This window comes from Athalia rosae, chromosome 4 (genome assembly GCF_917208135.1).
Source record: "Athalia rosae chromosome 4, iyAthRosa1.1, whole genome shotgun sequence".
In the NCBI taxonomy this organism is placed as follows: Eukaryota; Metazoa; Arthropoda; class Insecta; order Hymenoptera; family Athaliidae; genus Athalia; species Athalia rosae.
Genome location: NC_064029.1, coordinates 12,144,592 through 12,166,693, shown reverse-complemented (window position 1 = coordinate 12,166,693; position 22,102 = coordinate 12,144,592).

Sequence of the window (22,102 nt, the reverse complement as noted above, 5' to 3'; positions counted from 1 at the left end):
TAAGGTCATATTTATTATTTTTGTCAATTTTCATATTGTTAATTCATACCGTCATATGATTCATGTTGATTCATTCATTATTCTATATTTTTTCTCATCACGATTCATTAATAAACTCTCAATCTATATATTATATCAAACAATTTAATCTATACACGGCATCAACAGAGATGAAAGATTCGACAAAAATGACGATCACGATGAAAATCAGGCAATCACCAGAAATCGTTAGGTTGATGGAAATTGTGAAACACAGCAAAATTACGATTTCGATGGGATTGCAGAATTAACGAAAATTGTGAGATAGCTGGAAATGACAATGACCATGAAAATCGCGAAATTCATGAATTCTCGGCATCGACAACGATGATGAAATTGAAAGAAATGACGAACACGATGAAAATCAGGCAATTACAGAGAATCGTAAGATTGATGGTAATTGTGAAACTGAGCAGGATCACGAGAACGATGAAAATCGCAAAATTTACAAAAATTGTGGAATAGCTGAAAATCACAAACACTAGAAAGATTGTAAAATCGAAAAAAATGATGAAATCGACGAAAATGACAGAAACGATAAAAACTGCGAATTTGACGGGGAAAGTAAAATCGGTGGAGATCGTGAGCCTGACGGGAATGATACGATGAATGAGAATGACAGAAGAAATAAAAATAGTGAAATAACCGAAAAAGACGGAGACCACGAAAATCGCGGAGTTGATGAATTTTCGACATCGACGAAGATGATCAAATCGACGAAAATGACAAACACGATGAGAATCAGGCAATTGCTAGACATCGTCAGATTGATCAAAATTGTGAAACTGAGCAAAATGACGATAACGATGTCAATCGCGAAATTTACGGAAATTGTGAGAAAGCGGGAAGTTACGAGAACTGGAAAATTCGTGAAATCGATGAAAATAATGAAATTCACGGAAAATAACGAGAACAATGAAAACTGCGAATTTGACGGAAGAAGTCGAATTGTTGGGGACCGTTAAAGTGACAGGAATGGTGCAATGAATGAGAATGACAAAAAGAATGAGAATAGTGAGATGACCGGAAATGACAAAGACCATGGAATTCGCGAAATTGATGGATTTTCGGCATCGACGAAGATGATCAAGTCGACAAGAATGACGAACACGATGAAGATCACGCAATCACCGGAATTCGTGGAAATGATGAAAATTGTAGAACGAAGCAAAATAACGATAACGATGGGGATCGCAAAATTAACGAAGATTGTAAAATAGCCGAAAATGGAGGAAACTACAAGAATCGTAGTATCTACAGGAATGATTATTCCGACGAATATTACAAAAACAATGAGAAATAAGAATTTAACGGAAAAAAAGTGATTGGTGGGGATCGTAAAACTGACGGGAATGGTACAATGGATGAGAATGACAAAAGAAATGAAAACAGTGAAATAACCGGAAATGACGAAGACCATGAAAATCGCGAAATTGATGTATTCTCGGCATCGACAAAGATGATGAAATCGACAAGAATGACGAACACGACGGAAATCAGGCAAATACTCAAAATCGTAGGATTGATGGGAATTGTGAATCTAATCAAAATTACGATAACGATAGGGATCGCAAAATGAACGGAAATCGTGAAATAGCCGGAAATTACGGGAACTCAAAAAGTCGTAAAATTGACAAAAATGATGAAATCGACGGAAATGACGAAAACGATGAAAACTGCGAATTTGACGGAAGAGAAGTGATCGGTGGGGATCGTGAAACTGACGGGAATGGTACAATGGATGAGAATGACAAAAGAAATAAAAATAGTGAAATGTGTTAGCTCCTTCGACGTCCATGCACTCGCTTCTCGAAAAAGTGCATCGGACTCGAGAGCTCAACATTACTTCGTCTCCGTCTACTTTTGCTTCAACCAGATAGTCGTGTAATGTGAAGAAAATCTGTCCGAAAACTATAACGTTGTTCCATGTTCCGTAATGGCCTGAGAAATTGTCGCCTTCGCAATTGCCGTCTGCGTCTACTGTGCCTGCGAGCGTCGAGGGTCTATCAGTAGTTTGGTTAAGCTTCAAGTCTGTGTATAACATTCTTGTTCCTTGATATGAACGTCGGCGATGCATATTCATGCATTCGTCCCATGTTACTTCCGATATGTATTGCATGTCTCCATACGATACCGCTGAGATGTGGGAATGCATACCGCAATGATAGATAGATCTATGAATTTCTACTTTACACTGATATACTTTGGTTTGACTCAATTCTGCGCTTTGTAGTAGTTGTATTTGAGTTTCTTCGACTATTGGCTTCGATATCGGTATCTTGCAGTTCTTCATGTTTAATATTGATAAGGTCGTTATATTCATTGACGGTGCTCCGCAGTCGAATGCGATCAAGCTGTCGCTTCTTCCACAGATGCTGAGAATTTCGATCAAGATGAACCAGAGCATTGCGACGTCCATGATTTTCTGAAAAATTCGGACCCTTGTCGGTTTTTATGATACTAGTGAGCTTTTTTCGCTTTGTCGCAATGTATAACTTTTCTTTTATTCTTTGCTAACTCTATTTCTATATCGCTTTTTTCAGGGAATACTTCTGTTATGATGTATGGACCTTTGTAATTGTCATCTAGTTTTCCGGATTTTTGATTTTTGATTAGGTAGATTTTCTGTCCGATTTTAAATTGTACTGGGTTTATCTTTTTGTCGTATCTTTCCTTGGATTTTTCTTCGGCATTTTCTAAATGTATTCCAGCATCATTTCTTGTTTCAATTAATGTTAGTAAATGATTCTTTATCGAGTCGTCGTACGTTACGATGTTTTCTAGTTCTGGGAATTCTGAGGGTAGTCTGGCTTCTTGTCCGAAAACTAATCTATGAGGTGTGTATTTCGTTCCTTCGTGTACGCTGGTGTTATAAGAAAGCATTGCTAGTGGTAACCATTTATCCCAATCTTTCTTATTAGTGTAATGTTTGAGATAGTCTGCGAGTACCTGGTGACTTCTTTCTAATGAACCGTTTGATTGTGGGTGAAATGCTGTCGTTTTGATTTGATTTATTCTGAAATGTTTTGCGAGTCGTTTCATAACCTGGCCTATAAAAGCTTGTCCTTGATCTGTTAAAATAGTCTTAGGGCATCCAAATTGACATATCAAATTTTTGAGTAATGCGTCTGCTATCTCCAGTGCTCTTGCGGTTACTAAAGGTACTGCTAGGCAATATTTTGACAGGTTGTTTTGCATAGTTAATATATAGCGATAACCTTCCTCTGTGGGGTTATTGATAGGACCTACTATGTCTAAAGCTACTTTTTCGAAAACGTTTGCGGAAGTGTCTGTTATTACCATTCGTTGTTTAGTTTTAATTCTGACTAATTTTTTCTTCTGACAACTGATGCACTTTCTTACAAAATCTTCGACTTGTTTCTTCATATTGTCCCAAAAATATCTTTGTCTAATTCTGTTATGAGTTTTTGTTACACCTTTGTGTCCTGCGATGCAAGATTCGTGGTTTTCTTTGATGATTTGCGTTCTTTGTTCTAATGGGGGTATTACTATCTTGTCCTTACAAATTGTTATTCGGATCGAAGTACTTTCAAATATTGAACGAATGATATTTCTGATTTTGATCCATGCGACTGAGTTTAAATTACTTCTGCCTTCCGATCTTTGGGTGTATCTAGATCGTTTTCTTGGATTACTAGTGCAAATACGATTTTCTTTGGAATTCCTGAGGTTATTACCTGACCTATGTTCAATTTATCTAATGGGTTAATGTTATTTAATAATCTCAATTCAATGAGGCATTTTCCTATCTCGTTAGATACTGTTCCATCTGCTAATATAGAACAAATGTAGTTATCTTTCTTCATTTCTAAATTGTCTCTTGTCTCTAATAAGTTGCTTTTATTGTTTACTATTGGTTCTGGTTGATGTACCTTACTTTCGATTTCAGTAATATTTTCTATAGAGTTTCGTTCACATAAAGCGGTCGGTTGTGGTGGTTCGCTTTCTACTTCTGGGATGAATATTCCGTTAGGGTCATTGAAAGGGTTTATATCGTTTTCTGAGTTTCCGCATTTCTCTTCTGTCGTCTGTAAGGGCTTAGGCTGCTTTTCTATTGCTGTTCGGTTTTTTCCTTTTTCCTGAGTTTTTTTATTAGTAGTGATGGTACCAAGGTTATGTTGGTCTGTGTCTATGCAGCAGTGACATTTGTTCTTAACTGTTCGTATTCTTGATGACGTTCTTATGACTGGGCTTACTGGTATTTTAGCTGGTACCCTTGGAGGTCTGTTTTCAGGAATTTTGAATTGTGAAAAGGCTGGTATTTCTTGACTTGGGCCAGAATTTTTTTCTGTTTGCGTGAGTGCGCCTTTGACTTTTTCTTTGACTTGTTCTGTTTCGCTTGAGGAATCATTGAGGATTAGTGTTTCGGGTTCTCCTAACACGATGGTAGTTTTTCCTATATTGTTCCGAACATCTGGGGTTTCGTGTGTCTTGTTACTTGGTCCTCGGTTATTTGGAAATATATGAGAGTTACTTGTCACGTTAGTGGGATTCTGATGTACGAGAGCTCGGGTGGTTATCGTTCTAGGTATATCTACGTTTTCGTCTGAGGACCATTGCATTTTATCAGGTTCTTGCGTGATGTCGGCTGTACTCATATTCACTATAGTACTATATTCTTCGATGTTACTTATTTCCATAGGATTGTCCGTGAGGTGGAATTCGGGTACTATGATTGAGTCGTTTCTACAAATTTTCTGTTTTCTTCGTTGTGCTGGTGAAGGCGTAAATCCCGCGTCTTGTGGGTTTCGCTTGGTTAACATATCTCTAGCTAATTGTCGTTGAAATGTATTCTTTTTACTAGTGGGTTGGGTTTTTCCCGTCACCTTGTTACCTGAGATTAAATGAGGTTCGAGAGTTTGCTTCTCGTTTCTAGGGGTGTGGTCTAAGATTTCCGATCTAGGGGTTGGGTCTATATGTTTGGGTCTGAGGGGTTGGTCTACGATTTCTGGTCTAGGGGCTCGGTCTATGTGTTCGGGTCTAAGGGGCTGGTCTACAATTTTCGGTCTAAGGGTTTGGTCTATGTATTCGGGTTTAGGAGGTTGGTCTACGATTTCTGGTCTAAGGGCTTGGTCTATGTATTCGGGTTTAGGAGGCTGATCTACGATTTCTGGTCTAAGGTTTTTGGTGGGGGAAATTTCTTTTTCATCCCTATTCGCGTTTTTATTGATCTGTGCCACTTGATTTGAATTGTTCCGAGATAATGTCTGTGATTTATTCTGAGGTGTAGTCTGAGTTGTCTGTAAATTAGGAGGTTCGGTTTGCTCTTTGATTTTCTTAGAAAGATCTATGATTTCAGCTGATGATGATGATGATAAAGTTAACTTCGAGGGTATCTTGAATGGTGTGTATCTAATTTTATCTGCTTTTTTCTTTATTGCTGAGCTACATTTCTTTTTTCTATTCGAGTCTGGTGTTTCTGTTTTTTCGAATGACCTTTTGATTTTAGTGCGAAGATCTAGAGAGTCTGTTGCGCGCTCAGGTGTGTGTTGTGGAACTACCGCTTTTACGGTTTCGATTTCGTCTAGATTTTCGGTTTCAGAGTCAGAAGAATTTTTTCGGTCTTCCAAGGCTAAATTAGTATGTCTACGAACTTTTCTGGAGTTATTCTTTTTCTTGGTGATTTTTACGAAATTTTCTGCGTCTGAACTCGCTATTTCGAACGATTCTTCACTATCTATGGATTCTGAATTCGTTTTCTGAGTTCTGATTTTCTTTTTGTCTTGTTTAGGGTTTGAGTCTGAGGATGATCTAAGTCTAGCTATACCTGCTTTTGGATTGTCCGATTCTGTTTGTCGCCATTTGAATTTGATTGGTAATATTACTGAGTTTCGGGATAACGCATCAGCGTTGGTATTAGCTTTGCCTGCTTTATACTGGATGTCGTAGTCGAATTCTTCCAGACGTTCTCTCTATCTCATTACACGTGATGTTGGGTCATTCATGGAATTCACCCATACTAACGGTGTGTGATCGGTAATTAATGTGAATCGCCTACCATAGAGATATGGTCTAAAAGTTTTTAACGCGAAGACTGTGGCTACCATTTCCTTTCCGATGGTGGAATAGTTTTTCTCGTGTTTATTTAACACTCTCGAGGCGTATGCAATTGCTGCGTCTTGTCCGATCGTTCTTTGCGATAGAACAGCTCCAACCACGTACCCTGAAGCATCTGTGGTTACTATAAAAGGTTGGGCGAAGTCCGGGTATTGCAAAATTGGTGCTATGCAGAGTTTATCGCGTAAGGTTTCAAAAGCTACCTGGTGTTCCGAGGTTCAGTTGAATCTTACGTTTTCACACGTTAGGTCCGATCAAGGTTTTGCAATTCGAGCAAATTCTTTGATGAATCTACGATATTCGGCTAATCCCAAAAATTCTTTTATATTTTTTTGTGTCTTCGGAATAGGAAATTTACCTCCAGCTTCGATTTTTTTTGGATCTGGTTCAACTCCTTCTGCAAAAACAGGGGACCTAGGTATTTCACTTCAGTTCGGAGGAATTCGCATTTATCGGTCTGTAAAGTTAGATTCGCGGTTCTTAAGCGTTCGGCTAATTTTTTGAATTTAGTTGCGTGTTCTTCTAATGAACGGGAATATATGACGATGTCGTCCAGGTATACGAATAATTCGTTTCCCTGTAGGCCTCGTAAAACTACGTCCATTAGTCTTTGAAAGGTTGCGGGTGCATTTTTCAATCCGAAAGGCATTCTATTGAATTCGTAGTGCCCATGTGGTGTCGTAAAAGCTGTTTTATGCTTATCCTCCGGGTGCATTTTAATTTGGTGGAATCCCGAAGCTAAATCAAATATTAAAAAATATTTAGCTCCACCGAGCTGGTCTAGAATATCTGTGATTAGAGGTAGTGGATCTGCATCTCCGATTGTTTTATCATTTAATTCACGGTAGTCGATAACTAGTCGCCATCTTTTATTGCCTTGTGAATCTTCCTTTTTGGGTACTATCCAAAGAGGTGAATTATAGGGCGAATTATAGGTTCTATAATGTTGAGTTCTAACAAGTTTGATATTTGTTTATCTATTTCTTCTTTTTGAAAGAGAGGATGTCTGTATTGTCTGGTGTTTACGGGTATGTTGTCAGATGTTAAAATTCTATGTTTCGAAGTATGTGTTGCTCTTAAGGGTTCGCCTAGAATGTGAAAAAGGTCAGAGTTTTCTTCAATAAGAATGTTTACTGCTTTACGCTCTTCCGTATTAAGATGATTCAAAGATTCATAACGTCATTAGCACGGTTTTCCCGCGGTGAAAAACTTGTGTTGTGCTCTGTCATTTTTATATCAATTAGATTTTCGTCCTCGTCTACGCTCGTATCGTAAGGATACAGAGGAATTACGGGTACTTCTATTTTAATATCTTCATCCGACGTATTTATTGCATATAAATACGCTTTGCCGTTGTTATTAGTGACTAAGGCTTCTCCTGCTAGTATGTTTTCATGTACATTCAAACGTGGTACATAGCCTTTCTTTAGTATATTTGTAACTCTAATGAACATGTGAGATTTGGCCCTGGCCAAGAGCAAAATGCTCTCTTTGTCTGAAAAAGTTATTTTCTCACCGTTGAGTGTCACGCTTCCTGAGGGGTAATCGATACTTCCGCCATTATTATACATAAATTGTAATCCTAAGATACCTGGAAATTTTATAGGGAAGTCGTCTGTGATTACGTGAAATTGTCCAGCTACGTTATTTATGTCTGAAATTATTTATTCAAGAGTAGTTGGTCTGTCAGTCTTCGATATTCCGTTTAATTCGTATGTAATAGATAGATCGATTAAGTTTTGATCCTTGATTACGCCGATTTTAATTAGGTTCAGTTGTGATCCGGTGTCTATTAGTAATTTAGTTTGTTCTGAAATTAGGTCTTTTGAATTTATTATTATTGACGGTAAATTATAATTTGGATGGACTGAATTCATTGTCAGTTTAATTTCAGCTGTAAGAATTTTATTATTTATTCTGAGTTTCGACGTGTTTTTCTGATTTTGTCCCATCGTCACGCCTTGCCGAGGGGAAAATGTCCCGTTTCCCGCCTGATTTATGATTCGGTTCCCGCCTTGTAAGTTATTTTCTATTTCTCTTTTAGCGTTATTAGATTGTCGCTTTCTGCAGTCGCGAATAATGTGTCCTGGCTTTTTACAATAGTTGCAGGTTAAAAGAACGTGCGGGTTAGCTTGAGAGGGATTAATGTAAAATCCGTTAGTACCGAAATTTGCTAGTGATGGTACGTTGTTTGGTCGTGCTCTGCATTCCGTTATTACGTGATTATCTTTTTTACAGTAGTTGCAAAATTTTCTTGTGTTGTTAATTGATTTGTAGGATTGGCTAATTTCTCGATTGTTTGGCTTTAAATGAGCAGTCTTAGAATGATTAGGGTTATGTCGTGGAGCGTTTCCATTGTAGGTCTGTGTAACGTAACAGCTTTTTGTGTTATTGTTAAATTGTTTGAATTGAGGAAATTTACTCGTATTTTCTGCCAATTTAACTGCAAATTTCCCTAATTCTGCTAGATTTGGAAATTTTTTGTCTACTACCATGATAGCAATCTCGGCTGGGAGGCCTCGAATAAAACAATCCATTGGGGCCACGGGATGCCCATAATTTTTGAGCTTCCGCTAGAGGTTCGTTTCTGTATTCGATTTCTCTAAGAGTTCGGGTTAGATGTTGTCCTATTCTAAAATTAAAGTCTGTTAGTTTTTCCTCTGGTTTAATTTCAATTTCCCTGAATTCGTTTATCCATACTTCTACTAGTTTTTTTGTTCTAAAATGTTCCTGGACGAGATCGATTAATTCGTCCACCGTCTGGACGTTAGCTTCTACTATTCGATTTGAAGCCTCGCCTTTGCATTTGGATATCAATATTAATTTTATAAATTCCTGTCCATACTTAGGGACTAATGCTTTTAATGTTGTACAATAATGTACGAATTGCTGAACGGAACATCTTTCTGAACCGCTGAATTCAGGGATTACCTTAATGTAATCTCTAATATCTAATTCATTGCTACCGATTGTTCCGGTTGTTAAATTAATTGTGGAGCCGGTCAAATCATTTGAACCAGTGGCTGTCATCTGCGAGGTTTCCATTGGTTCGGTTGGCACTGACATAATTAATTTACTTAATGAGTAAACTTACTCTTTGTAGGTGTATTTTCTAGAGTTGAAGATATGAAAGTAGGTGGTCTACGAGGAGTGATTGAATATCTGCGATGCGTGCTGATCGGTTTCCGTCGAGTGTTGAGATGTTTTTGGATGAATCTGCGTTGTTAGTTGAGGTTGAGTTTCTTGAAGTTCTGCGATGATTCTGTTGGAGCTGATGATCTTTCCGATGATTTTGGGTTGATTGTCTCACGATATTGTTTTTTTTTTATATCACAAAGTCTTTCGTTTTACACTCGAAGTCGGAAAAAAAATTTTTCGGTAGTTTTGTTTCCTGATTAAATTGATTTATTTTATGTTTTTTCACTATTTTTTTTTTTTTTATTTCTGGCTGGTATCCCACCGCTGCCACCAAATTCATTATTGACAGAGCTGTTACGTCTTGAGGGTTATTAATAAGGTGACCGGGTTTACCGACTGAGTTCGGACGTGAAATTATGGAAAAGATATTTTCCTCTTTCACCTAATGAGTCTTTGATCGTCAATTTGCCTGGTCGATACGTCAACGCACTTCCGATTCACCACGTTACCGTAGTTACTCAAGGTTTTACTAGCCACTGCTAAACGCAGTTAAAATAAATGATAAGGGTTGTTACGTCAACAATCCCACCGCTGCCACGAAAAATTTATCGTTCTGTTATGTCCGATCGTGGTTGGTTGGAAGGGATCGTTCGCAACAGGAGTTTGTCTCAATTTTTTGGGTCCAAGTGCGAGCACTTTTTACCTGGGACTCGAGACCAGTACAAAGGATGGAAATAGGGGTGGTTAATAATAATAATGGTGAAGTTAGGGAGAGTTGGATTCGCGAAGGATTTTCTTATTCGAAGAATGCTTTCATTTTGTATGCTGACCTTCTTGGGTCAGTTTTATCGATAGTTTTATAGTTAGGATATTGAGGGTTGAATTCTATCGGTATGGGTTGGGGGTGAGAGTTGGAGGGAGATGAGGAATTAGAAGAGTTGGGAGTTGCAGGGGTATGAGGTAAAGAAAACAAGTTTTCTGAATAAACGTAATGGTCCAAAATAAACTGTGGGATTTCGCTTTCCGGAATGGAAACCGATTGTTGGAGTTGTTTTTGGAGGCGACAAAGCTGGACCCCGCATCCTGCTCTTCTCTCCATTAGAGATTACTAATATACTCGTCTTATACATTTACGAGATAACTAACTCGCACGAATTACTTGATCTTTGAGATAATTACAGCTATGGTGCGCGAGTTTCTCAACGGTCGTATAAATCAAAGGAAAAAAGTCAATGAGGAACATAACTACAGCTATGGTGAGCGAGTTTGCTTTCACAGACCTTTTCCTTTTAAGAGTTTTGAAATTGTCAAAATTTAAAGAATCAGTTGATTGAAATAAGGGCGAAATTTGAATGAATAAATGATTATATTTCTGAAATAAAATATAAAATACAAGATTTATAAATATAAGAATACTAGCCAACTGATGATCAGAAAACTCAAGTTAGAATCGGGAGTGTTGTGAATTGGGAAAATAAGAATTTGGAATTAGACGAGAATGTATGAAAATAACAAGACCTTGCTTGGACTGAGTTGGATCGACGAACTGACAATGAATTTTTTGGAACTCGTCAGGGACTGACTGGACTTGACTGAACCTTTTCTTGAACTTTTCTCGAACTGAACTGAACTTCCTGGATTTTTGAACATGAATGTTTTTCTATATCTGAACTAAGATTTAGACTAACTATGTAACTATGACTATGACTACTGACTATTACTACTGACTATTCCTATGACTATTAACTACATTATTTCGAGTACTGCTACTGAGAGACGCGGTTTTTATAGTGAGATTTCGGCAGCGGTGTTTTGTAAATTCCTACGATTGGTTAGAATTTCTTTTTGGGGGTTCTTCCAATCGTGTGTGATTATCTATTTTTTCCAAAATGTTTAAAATATCCCATTGGTTGGGTTTTTCTCCCACTTGGGTCTGTTTGTCTTAGGGTAGTTTTATGGGGTACAAACACTTGAGTTTTATGACCATCTTCGAAAAATTATTCGTTTTTTTAAAGGTTACTATTATTCAATGAAAAAACTGGATTTTTACCGACTCCGAAATGGAAAATTCCTATTAAATTCGAATCATTGATTCGCGTTTTTGAACGAAGGTTCTGTCATGATTTTTACGGATTTGTATTATGAGATTGGAATTAATATATGGAACTACGGAATATTTCGAATTCGAAGTGGTTTACAATATGAAGAAAAAAAAACAAAACAAAAGGGTCTTGAGCTGCAAATGTCTGTGTGGATTGGGAATCTGTTTTGGATTATGCCGGGGTTTTATGACCGGCAAATCTGCAATATCCCAGGTTCGGATGGTCATTCTAAAAAACTTATAATCTAGAGGATATTGGAAATTTTGAATTTTTAGAAGTACCCGCGGGACGTAACAGGGTAAAGGTTATTATTTAAACAGTGTTCATTTGGTTTCACACACAAATATTATCAATTATGAAATATTGATAATGCAAAATATATTTAATCAGGTTGACTAATTTAGGGTTTTTTCTCACTTAGTTGAAATATAAACTCAAAATCAAACTTAATTGTGAAATGAGAATGATTACTCAATTTTGTGAGATTCAGAGATTCTAAAATTGGGACAGAGATTTCAGAAAATATCAAGACTTCTGTAGGTTCTGAAGTTTGAGCAAAAATAATCGGGTGAGTTCTACTGGAATCGGGTTTTTATATGAGTGATCTAGGGTGGTTTTCTGGAGAGGTTGAATTTTGGATACCCGCGTGAGCACGAGAATATATTATTGGTGGATCTGCAATTTTAGACAAGATATCGTGCTCTAGGGATGCTGTGATTGGAACAACGCGAGGGCTGAGGGTTAGGCCCTTCAGTCCGAACGTTGGCGAGATTTTTCTAGGATGTGGGTGTTTTCCGTTTTTTTTGGACTTGATTTTCGTTATATGGTTCTTCAGGATTTTCGGTGTTCATTTCTATAGCTTTTCTTGGTATCCTAGCGTAACTTCTATGTCGAGTGGTTGCACGTGCAGCTGCATAGCTTTGCTATCCGCCTGGCCACATGCTCAAATCCAAGGGAGGCTGTGCTGGAGCTTAGGAAGTGTTTATGTCATAGGTTTTATGGTTTTCCAAACTACTTGCTAGGTTTTACTTATACTACATTATTCTAAAGTATTCGTGATATAGTTAAGAAATGGTTGAAGAATGATACGTGTTGAAAGTTTATGAGATTTTGATAGTAATTTCATGTCGTGTTTGATTAATCTAAGAGAGAGCGCTGAAGCTGGCTATTGTATACATATATGCTGCTATTGCGACGTAACAGAAATGATAAAATCGACGAAGATTACAATAACAATGAGAACTGCGAGTTCGACGGAAAAAGTAGAATTGGTAGAGATCGTAAAACTGACAAAAATGATTCATATAATTGGAAATGACAGAAAAGATGGATTTAGTGGAATAAACGGAGATGAGGGAGACCTGGAGAATCGCGATATTTGATAGATTTTTGGCATTACCAAAGATAATGAAATCAACGAGAATGACGAAAACAAGCACAACTGCGAAATCGACGGAAGAAGTGAAATGGGTGGAGATAAAAGAACTGACAGAAACGGTCAATTGAATGAATTTGACATAATAGATGAAAATAGGGAAATTGACGAAAATGACGAAAATGACGGCAACCATGTGAATCGCGGAATTGATGAATCCTCGGCATCGACAAAGATGATGGAATTGTAAAACATGACGAACACGATAAAAATCAAGCAATCACCAAAAATCGTGAGATCGATGAAAATTGTAAAACTAAGTGAAATAACGATAACGATGAGGATCGCAAAATTGACAAAAATTGTGAATTAGCCGGAAATGACGAAAACTACAAAAATCGTTGAATTAAAAAGAAAGAGGAAATCAACGGAAATTACAAAAACAATAAGAACTGCGAATTCATAGAGAAAAAAAAATTAGTGAAGATCGTGAAACTGACGCAAATGGTTCAATGAGTGAGAATAAAAAGAAAAATAACATAAGTGCAATAACCGGAATAAAGAAGAGCATAAAAATCGGGCAATTGATGGATTTCAGGCATCGATGAAGATGATGAAATTGACAAGAATGACGAACACGATGAACATCAGGCAATTACCAAAAATCGTAAGATTGAGGGAGATTGTGGAACTAAGCGAAATCACGATAACGATAGAGATCGCAGAATTGACGGGGATTGTAAAATAGCCGGGAATTACGGAAACTAGAAGAATCGTAGATGTGACAAAAATGATGAAATCGACAAAAATTGCAAAAAGTATAAGTAAAAGGAAAAGTGAAAAAGGAAAAGTGAAATTAGTGGAGATCGTAGAACTGACAAAAATTATTCATATAATTGGGAATGACAGAAAAAAAAGAGATAGTAGAATGAACGGAGATGACGGAGACCATGATAATCGCTGAATTTAATAGATTTTTGGCATGACCAAGAATGATAAAATCGACGAAAATTACAAAAACAATCACAACTGCGAAATCGACGGAAATAGTGAAATGGGTAGAGAGCGTGAAACTGACAGAAATGGTACAATGAATGAAAATGACAAGAAAGATGAAAATAGTGAGATAACTGGAAATGACGGGGACCATGAGAATCGCAAAATCGACGAGTTTCCGGCATCGACAAAGATGATGAGATCGACAAGAATGACGAAGACGATGAAAATCGCGCAATTACCAAAAATCGTGGAATTGCTGACAATTGTGAAACTAACCAAGATAACGAGAACGATGGGGATCGCAAAATTAACGAAAATTGCGAGATAGCCGGAAATCACGGAAACTAGAAAATCCGTAAAATTGACAAAAATGATGAAATCGACGAAAATTACAAGAACGATAAGAACTGCGAATTTGACGGAAAAAGTCGAATTGGTAGAGATCGTGAAACTGACGGAAATAGTACGATAGTAGATAGGGTCGGGTATGGGGCGTCAGAACAAACCCCCTTCCTTTCTCCCCATGGCGCCATTCCCTCGCCTAGGGGTTATTGGGCGTCTACCCCCACCCCTCCGCCGGGGTCTTTTCCGGGCATCTTTCCCTTCGTCGGGTCTTTCGGGTCTTTTGCGTCGATTGATATTTCATTCTACCTCGTGGGTTTCGTAGGAAATGAGTACAATAGTTTTTGGTGATTATATGTAAAGCTTACGTTCTATCGGTAAAAGTAATGTTTAATTTTTCTAATGGCATTGTAAGAAATAAGTACTCTAGTTTTGGTGATTATGAATCTAAAGCTTACGTTCTAATGGTGAATGAGAAAAAGTTAAGAATTTGTACAACATGAGGAGACTAGAAACTATCGTCTGTCGTTCTTTGACAGTTTTTTGGCTTTGCAGCACTGAATACAATGTGGTGTTCGCACTCGAGATTTATTGTTACAGTGATCGGTGGAGGTCAGCCCTTCATAAAATTCTTTGATTGAAGTTTGATTTATGAGAGGTTGAATTTGACTTCGAGGGTTAACGAAACACTGAGTCTTGTCGGCAAAAACTTCAAGATTCAATATCACCACTGCTCAATTAGTAATTCCGGGCAACGCTCACTCCCTGAGATTTGACGAACGAATGCCCTGAGCAATGCGTCGGAGGTCCAGAGGTACCGGGATTCAAAATTGCTTACTCTGCACTACTATGTTTACTCCACGCGGTTGCAATGCTTTTGGGTCCAGGGGTCTCAACCAATCAGGGCGCTAAGCAAGCTTAAGCTAGTTACTCATAGGGCAGACTTGTCGTCGCAGGTCCCAGCTCCTCCGCCAGCGGCTCCGCGGTCACCGGGTATAGTCGATTCATGCTAGTTCTTCGACTCTTTTCCCCCAAGTTACTTCCTTCAAAATCTAAATACCCATACGCACATTTCAACGTCCATACATCTCATATACCTAATAGGTCTCTGTCCCTTAGTCTCACGGGTCCTCTTACATATTTTGGGGGATTTTGGGATCATCGCATCGATGAAGTTGAGTCGAACCTAGTCTTTGCATGCTCCATCCTCTCTCTCTGTGATTTTTCTTTCTACTTCGAAAACAGACTAGAAGCCAAAGTCCCTAATATCAGTGCGAGTGAGAGAGTCAAAAATCCGTTTCCTCGTTGAAACAAAATTTGTTTCTAACTCTTCCAAATACCTTGCTTTTTGGCCAGTTGACGAAGCGTTTTCTTGTGTTGAACGAGACGGGTTTTCTAGGCGCGCGACAGTTTCACGTTTCCATGTAAGACATTTAGAACGCACTCGCAAATATCTCTTACCAACGTTTTGTCAGCGGTACGGAGCAAAGCCAATTTTTGAGCAGGATTCAGTCTTTGCAGAGCCTGCAGAGCGACGGTGTTTGTCTTGCCAAAGCTGGCACTGCTTCCCCGAAGACTTTCTCGCGGCATCACAGCTGAATGACTGGGACTTTACCCGTTCCGTCCGACTTTACATCCTTTTTCGGAACGTAAACGTAATGTTTTTCATCCGTAGGAAATATTTTCGTCCGAAAGCGACAGTTTTCAGGGGTCGTTTGTTTCAAGTCGAGTAGCAGATTTCCGTGCGGAATGGCCGTAGCATCGTGATAGGCTTCTTGAAGAAACCGTGGGTTCTCTGGACAGACCTGACGCGCGAGATGTTGTATCTGACCACGGTCCCGAGGATTTTCGAAAAATACTAGATAGTTCGCGTTTAACGAAATGTCGCGTTGACCGAGTCCTTGGTAAAATAGGTTTCGCGTGATGTAAAAGACGCTGAGGTTTTTGTGGTGACAAACTTTGGTGAATAAATCGACGACTACGTTGTTGGACGCTTCGCGCATCAGATCGTCGATGATCAGCAGTTTAGGACTCTTGTCGCCGTCGTAGTCAGTGTGTTGCGGTAAACCCTCACGGTATTCTATACCACTGGTGGATTCGTACAACGGTTGCCATTCGTCGTAGTACCAGATGACGCGAGTGAATTTCGCATCGCACATCCGAATACAGTGTTTTAAGAAAGTCTTCACGAAATTGGACTTTCCATAAGCCCGATGAACCTGCAACGATGGCGGAGAACGGATGCTTTTAACGTGTATCCAGAGTCATCGTCTAGCGTCGCTTCGCTGTAAAAAGAATACGGGTGAATCAAATTTCTGCAAACATAGTCCTATCGACTGTATTAGCTCGTATTGCACGCGGTAGCGGCGGCGGCGGCGGCGGCGTGCTGGCCATGAGCTCACTCCAGCACGCGCGGCACGCAGAGTGGGCTGGCCATGAGCTCGTACCAGCACCCGTCTACGGATGAGCTCATCTCCGCGGAGCGCTTACGTTACAAGCTCGTACGTACGCGCGTACCCTGATACGCTGAGCTAAAAGCGACCCTCCGCTACAGCGTGACTGCAGACTGATTGCGATCCCCGTATCGAGTTATGTGCACTGCAACGTTGGGGTTTTTTATTTTCCCCCAGGCGGGTTGGACCCGGGAAAACCCACGTGCCTTCGGCGCGATCTGTACGAAACGAAAAACGGAAAACGGAACGAAAAGATTGTTGGGCGCCAGACGCGTGTCGCGTCACTCAACGAAAAAATGAAAACTTACAGAATAAACGAATGCAGATCCGGCGGAGTGGCTGGCTAGGCACAGGCTGTTCAACAGCGGAATAAATGGTAGAGTGGCGTGGATTCACAACAAGGATTCGGGCACAAATAAAATAACGATAACGTAAAACCAAATTCGTCATTACGGGGGACTGTATTTTGACAAATTCGGCAGGAAATACAGAATCGGTAGATTTACAATAGGTCGTGAGTAACAAAATATAATTAGTTTAACGGGAGCGAGAAATCATTTACGGAAGTACAGAATTATGATTTTGATATTCGAAAGACCTACGAGATTTTACTGATTCTTATACAAATTATCCGAATGTGCGATAATTACGAACGGGAGAAAGGCGCGGTTTTACACGGAGCGCTTTTCCGTGGCTACTCTACGGTAACAGACAATAGATTCTCCAAACTGATCGGGAACGTAACGGAACGCAATATTTACCGTAGAGGTAACAAATGACCCAAAGAAATGACGAATTTATACGGGAGAAAATATTACATAAATCATAGCAGAATACCATACAGCATCACCAAATATCACCAAGGCTTCCTTAACGTAGTACTTGAATTTTACTTAATTCCTGAACGTATTAAATGATGCCACGTGCAGCAAATGCACGGGAGAGACGGTAGAAGACCAATCCAAATACTCAGATAACGAAAATACAAAACGTACGAATTTTTATTCGGCCACGAGGTGCGCCGGGAGGAATTGCCGAATTGCCCAAAAACCGAAATACGTAACGGACCGGACCGTACCAAATTGCGGTGGGGCTCGTTCCCACCGACTTATCAAATATACGGGATGCAGCGGGGCTCGTTTCCACTGACTTACACACGAAAATGACGGGATGCAGTGGGCCTTGTACCTACTGACTGACACAAAAATAAACTGCGGTGGGGCTAGTACCCACCGACTTACAAAACAATAAAACAAAAATACGTGAGAATTCAGGCAATTCTCAATCCCCACGTAGCTACTTCGTGCCTCTCTCAGAAGGTGGAAAACCTCACCTTTTCGAAGGAGTTCGGCACCCACTGATTCTAACTTGATAAAAAATACTCTAACTGATTCTAGATTCAAATATACTGTGAACTAAAGGGCGGATGGGAATGAATCTAAATTCAACGGTAGCGGGAGATGTTCGGTGAAAAACGGTAGAGAGACGGTAGGTTTGGGAAGGAGGAAAAGGAAGATCTCAACTGGTGAGGAAAGATCTAGCCAAAAACGTTCTGTCGGTACAATGGTATCTCGCAGAGTAGGACGAGTTGAGCGCCGGTGTCCAGGATCTTTTTTCTCGGAAATCGTCCGGATTGGCGATTCCCTCTCCTAATAAGGCCACAGGTGTAGGGCGCAATTCTTTGGGTGACAATTAAATTTGCCTATTCGGCGCCTCTCCTCTCCTCTGACGTCATTATCCATGCTTCCTCATCGGCCGCGCTCGCTTCTGAGTACTGACCGGCTGGCTGTCTGCGTTCAGAAGGCCATCTAAGGCTGCGTCGACTCAGGCACTCGGAGTCCTCATCTTCAAGAGCAACATTTCTATCCTTTGTCGTCTCGGGAGTCGGAATTTAGGCCTGGTTACACCTGTGCCTCGGCCCCTACATGTCCTCCCAGGCGAAACGTCATCTCGAGAGGTTACCAAGTTTTACCCGGTGACGGGATCAGTTCCGGAACGGTAGATGTTAGTTTGGTCTGGCTCCTGGCCAGTAAGTTACGGGACGGGAGGTGACACTACTCGGTTCATGCCACCCTATACGCCGCCTTCCGTAGCATCCATTCGTCGATAGCAGAGCGTCTTACGCACCTATCGACTAGCGGGAGATCGTAGACGGGTCGTCTTGCGGTCCTATACGCTGGTAGCGATTCGGTAGATCGGGAGGCGGGAGATGTTGGCGATGCTGTCATCAGCTGGTGGTCCGGTTCACCGCGGAAGAGTGCACATCGGTATTTTGATTGGCACGGATGACGTCAGAGTTGTACCCTTGGAGGAAAGGGCCTGGGAGGTCGTCGTAGGACGTCCTTGTCTCAACTCGTCGGTTTTTTCCCAGGTCACATAAGAGAATATTTGGAACAACAACGAAAATTAGCTAATTATACGAAATATCTTTCATTTCGATTTAGCCTTGGTGATTCGTTATTGGTGTGCTGCAGTTTTCTATATTATTGACGAAAAACGGGAGGAAATTCTGGGAGATTTGGGTGCCGTAGTAACGGGGCTCAAAACGCCACGTTACAGTACGTACGTACATTGTCAGCGTTCATTAAACTCTGTCTAACCTCTGACGGAGTCTTGATGCAACTGAGATTGCTTGTCCGTGTATTTCTCCTCATTCTTCTGCTTCTTTTTCTTCTTCTTTTTCTTCTCTTCCTCCTCAGTCGTGCGTGCGTGACCTCGATTGTTTCCGGTGAATCTGATTCTGATCGTGTCGCACCCCGGCCGCTGTACTTATATGACGAAAAGCTGAATAAAGCTGACGACAGGGAGGGTAGAAACGAAGTTTTGGATCGTTGACGTGATGTACCTAAATTTTATTCGTGAAAAAAAAGGTCGAGTGAAAGAGAGCCTCACGAAGCATGCGGTCCTTATTCCACGTGCCTGAGGACGACTTGTATACCCCCCGTTTCCGTCTTTGTACCCGTAAGGTAACGTATCGAATGAATTCGGGCGGCGGAATCTCTCCCTCAAAACGAATTCATGCATAACTTAGACACTGAGCGCAGACCGGAATTCTTTGAAATTCTGGAACGGTCTAGCCGAATCCCCTCTACTCTCTCGTACTCGTCGAGATAATCATTGCGCGATGCCTCGTCCTTGCAATCGGCAGGCCAGCCACTGGCCTCCTGCTGGATTTTAAGGAACGTGTCTATATACTGCGTGAAATGGCCACCTTACCGAGTGGGAGAATCAAAAGAAGTAATCTGAAACTGCCAGATTTCCAGAATCTTTGAAATCCGGCAGCCCTTCTCTACGGCTTTTTTCAATTCGTCGGATACTCACGTACCCTCGAACTCCCGCTGTTTTTCTTTGCTATGCCGAAAGCCGTTTTGTTTGAGGTTCTCGCAGCACGTACGACACGAAGGAAACATCAATTTCCCGTGCATACGCACCGGCAAGACTGGGTAGTATAGGTTTCGAGGCGGTAAGACTGTACACTTCACTAGGCCCTCGACCCTTGCTATGTCCGTACCACCCATCCCCGTTAACATGCGGCACTCGTCACCCACGTAGACTACTGGATGTCCCACCGGGTATCGACTATTCTTACAGACGTAAGAGTAAAGCGAGCACACGTCGACATAGCGTATCTGCTCGGTCGCGACTCCGTCTGCATCCGTTTTTACCTCGTGATAACACGATGTGTTACCTGTACGTCCGTCATAGAAAGCATCCCGCGAGTTTGAAGACTCGGTACGCGAGTTAGTCGAGTGACTCGCAATGTACGCCCTCATCTCAGCATTGTGCTTCAGGAGACGATCGAAGACGCATTCCCACATTTTGGTTACGTGGTATCCCAGTGCGGTCACCCGGGCAGTTTTCGCGACGGTCTCTTCGTGACGCTTGTCGAGCGACACTTCGCTCACGGAACGGTGATCGCGATTGATTTTGAAACAATTACGGCAGCCGTACCAGATACACCCGAGAAATTCAAAAACTCGCCGCATGCCATCAGGTGTTACGCAATACCCGTCCACCGCACGTCCCGTCTCGGGTACTCTGAACTCGCGCGAATAACCGGCATGACGGATGACTAGCTGCGACTCGTGTTCCACCCATGCTAACCAGTCTTAAGCCTTTTGCGAATGGTTATCAGCGAAGCGATATCCTCCCACCGGTAGGATGCCTATACGCTCCGGCTGTAGAAAGTTTTCCCGAAAGACCGCGGAGCAGGTGGATGCTATGGTTGTACTCTCGGTGAAGGGGCACACTTTGCCACTTTCCAAAAATATATTCCGAAATGCGATACACGCGCGACGGAGAATGTCTACATCCGACCTACAGTACTCTATAAGCTCCCGGTCAAAGTCAAAGCTGTAACCCTGTTCTTGTGCCTCGTGGTACTAATCGTAGAATTCTTTTCTCGTCTCGCTGTCCATGGTGTCCAATGAGTACATTTCGACGGGTGGTAGCGCGCCCACGTAGCCCACACTCTGCGGTGTGTCGAAAAGATGCGGAAAGAAGCCTTTAACCGTGCCGTTCGGAAGCCCGAAAGCCTCTGGCAGTGACCCGAGAGACATCGGCATAAATGCCAAGGAGTCGAGGAATTGCGTATGCCCAGTTTCTATCATAACGATTATACTCACGTTCAGAATTACTTCCGGAGGAGTTTTGTTGTTTTCAACGAGATAGCGTAGAATAAACTGCGCTTCGAACCTGCGTGCATTGTGCGCGATGCAAATTATTCGGGAAAAATTTTGGACGGGTCTTGTCGCCAGTTTTACCAATTTCCTGGCGGGATCTCTTTGGAAAATAAACTCGCGCACGAGAACGCAAGCCGAACAGCCTGAAGTTACTTCGGCTTCACCGATACACTCCGTACACACCTGCTGTGCCACGCAGAGATTCGGAATATGAATATTGGTCGAGGTGTCCCCAACGATTGGGACATTCTGCTGCGTTTCGAAATCATAGAATATGAATATAAAGCGACCGGGCTTGTCTACGCTTCTCAACGGTGCCATGTAACAGAAGTGATTGTTCAAACGTTGACAGCGACATCTACTGCAGTAACGTTTATCAAAGCTATGTGGTCCGCCGGTGGTGAGATTCACGAGACGCGAGCAATCGGTACATATGCGCAACGAAGCATACACGGTACGTCGTGGGCTAATGGACCCAACTCGATGATGCTTTTGAAAATAATTTTCTCCGCGAAAGCCGCGCCCACAATCCGAACACTTGACCTCACCCAAGTCTAGTTCACAGGGCGGCCTGTTGAAACATTGGGGACAACGGTTCGGACAGCGATGTTCGAAAGGTCTGTTAAAACTCTTGTTACATGGCATGCAAAAGGATTTACCAGCAGCAGCAGCTGTGACGTTCGTAATTAGGCTAATATGTCTCTCCTCGGGATCGTACAGTCAATTAAAGCGGGAACTAACTTCGACCCCCGAATCTACCAGAGAGATAGAGCCGTCGTAAAATATCTCATCGCCGCTACCCAACTCATTCATTTCGAATACGATCAGCGCTATCCCTTCTTGCGCCAAGTTTTCCTGATAGCGGGAGATTTCATGAACGCCGCATCCTTCTCC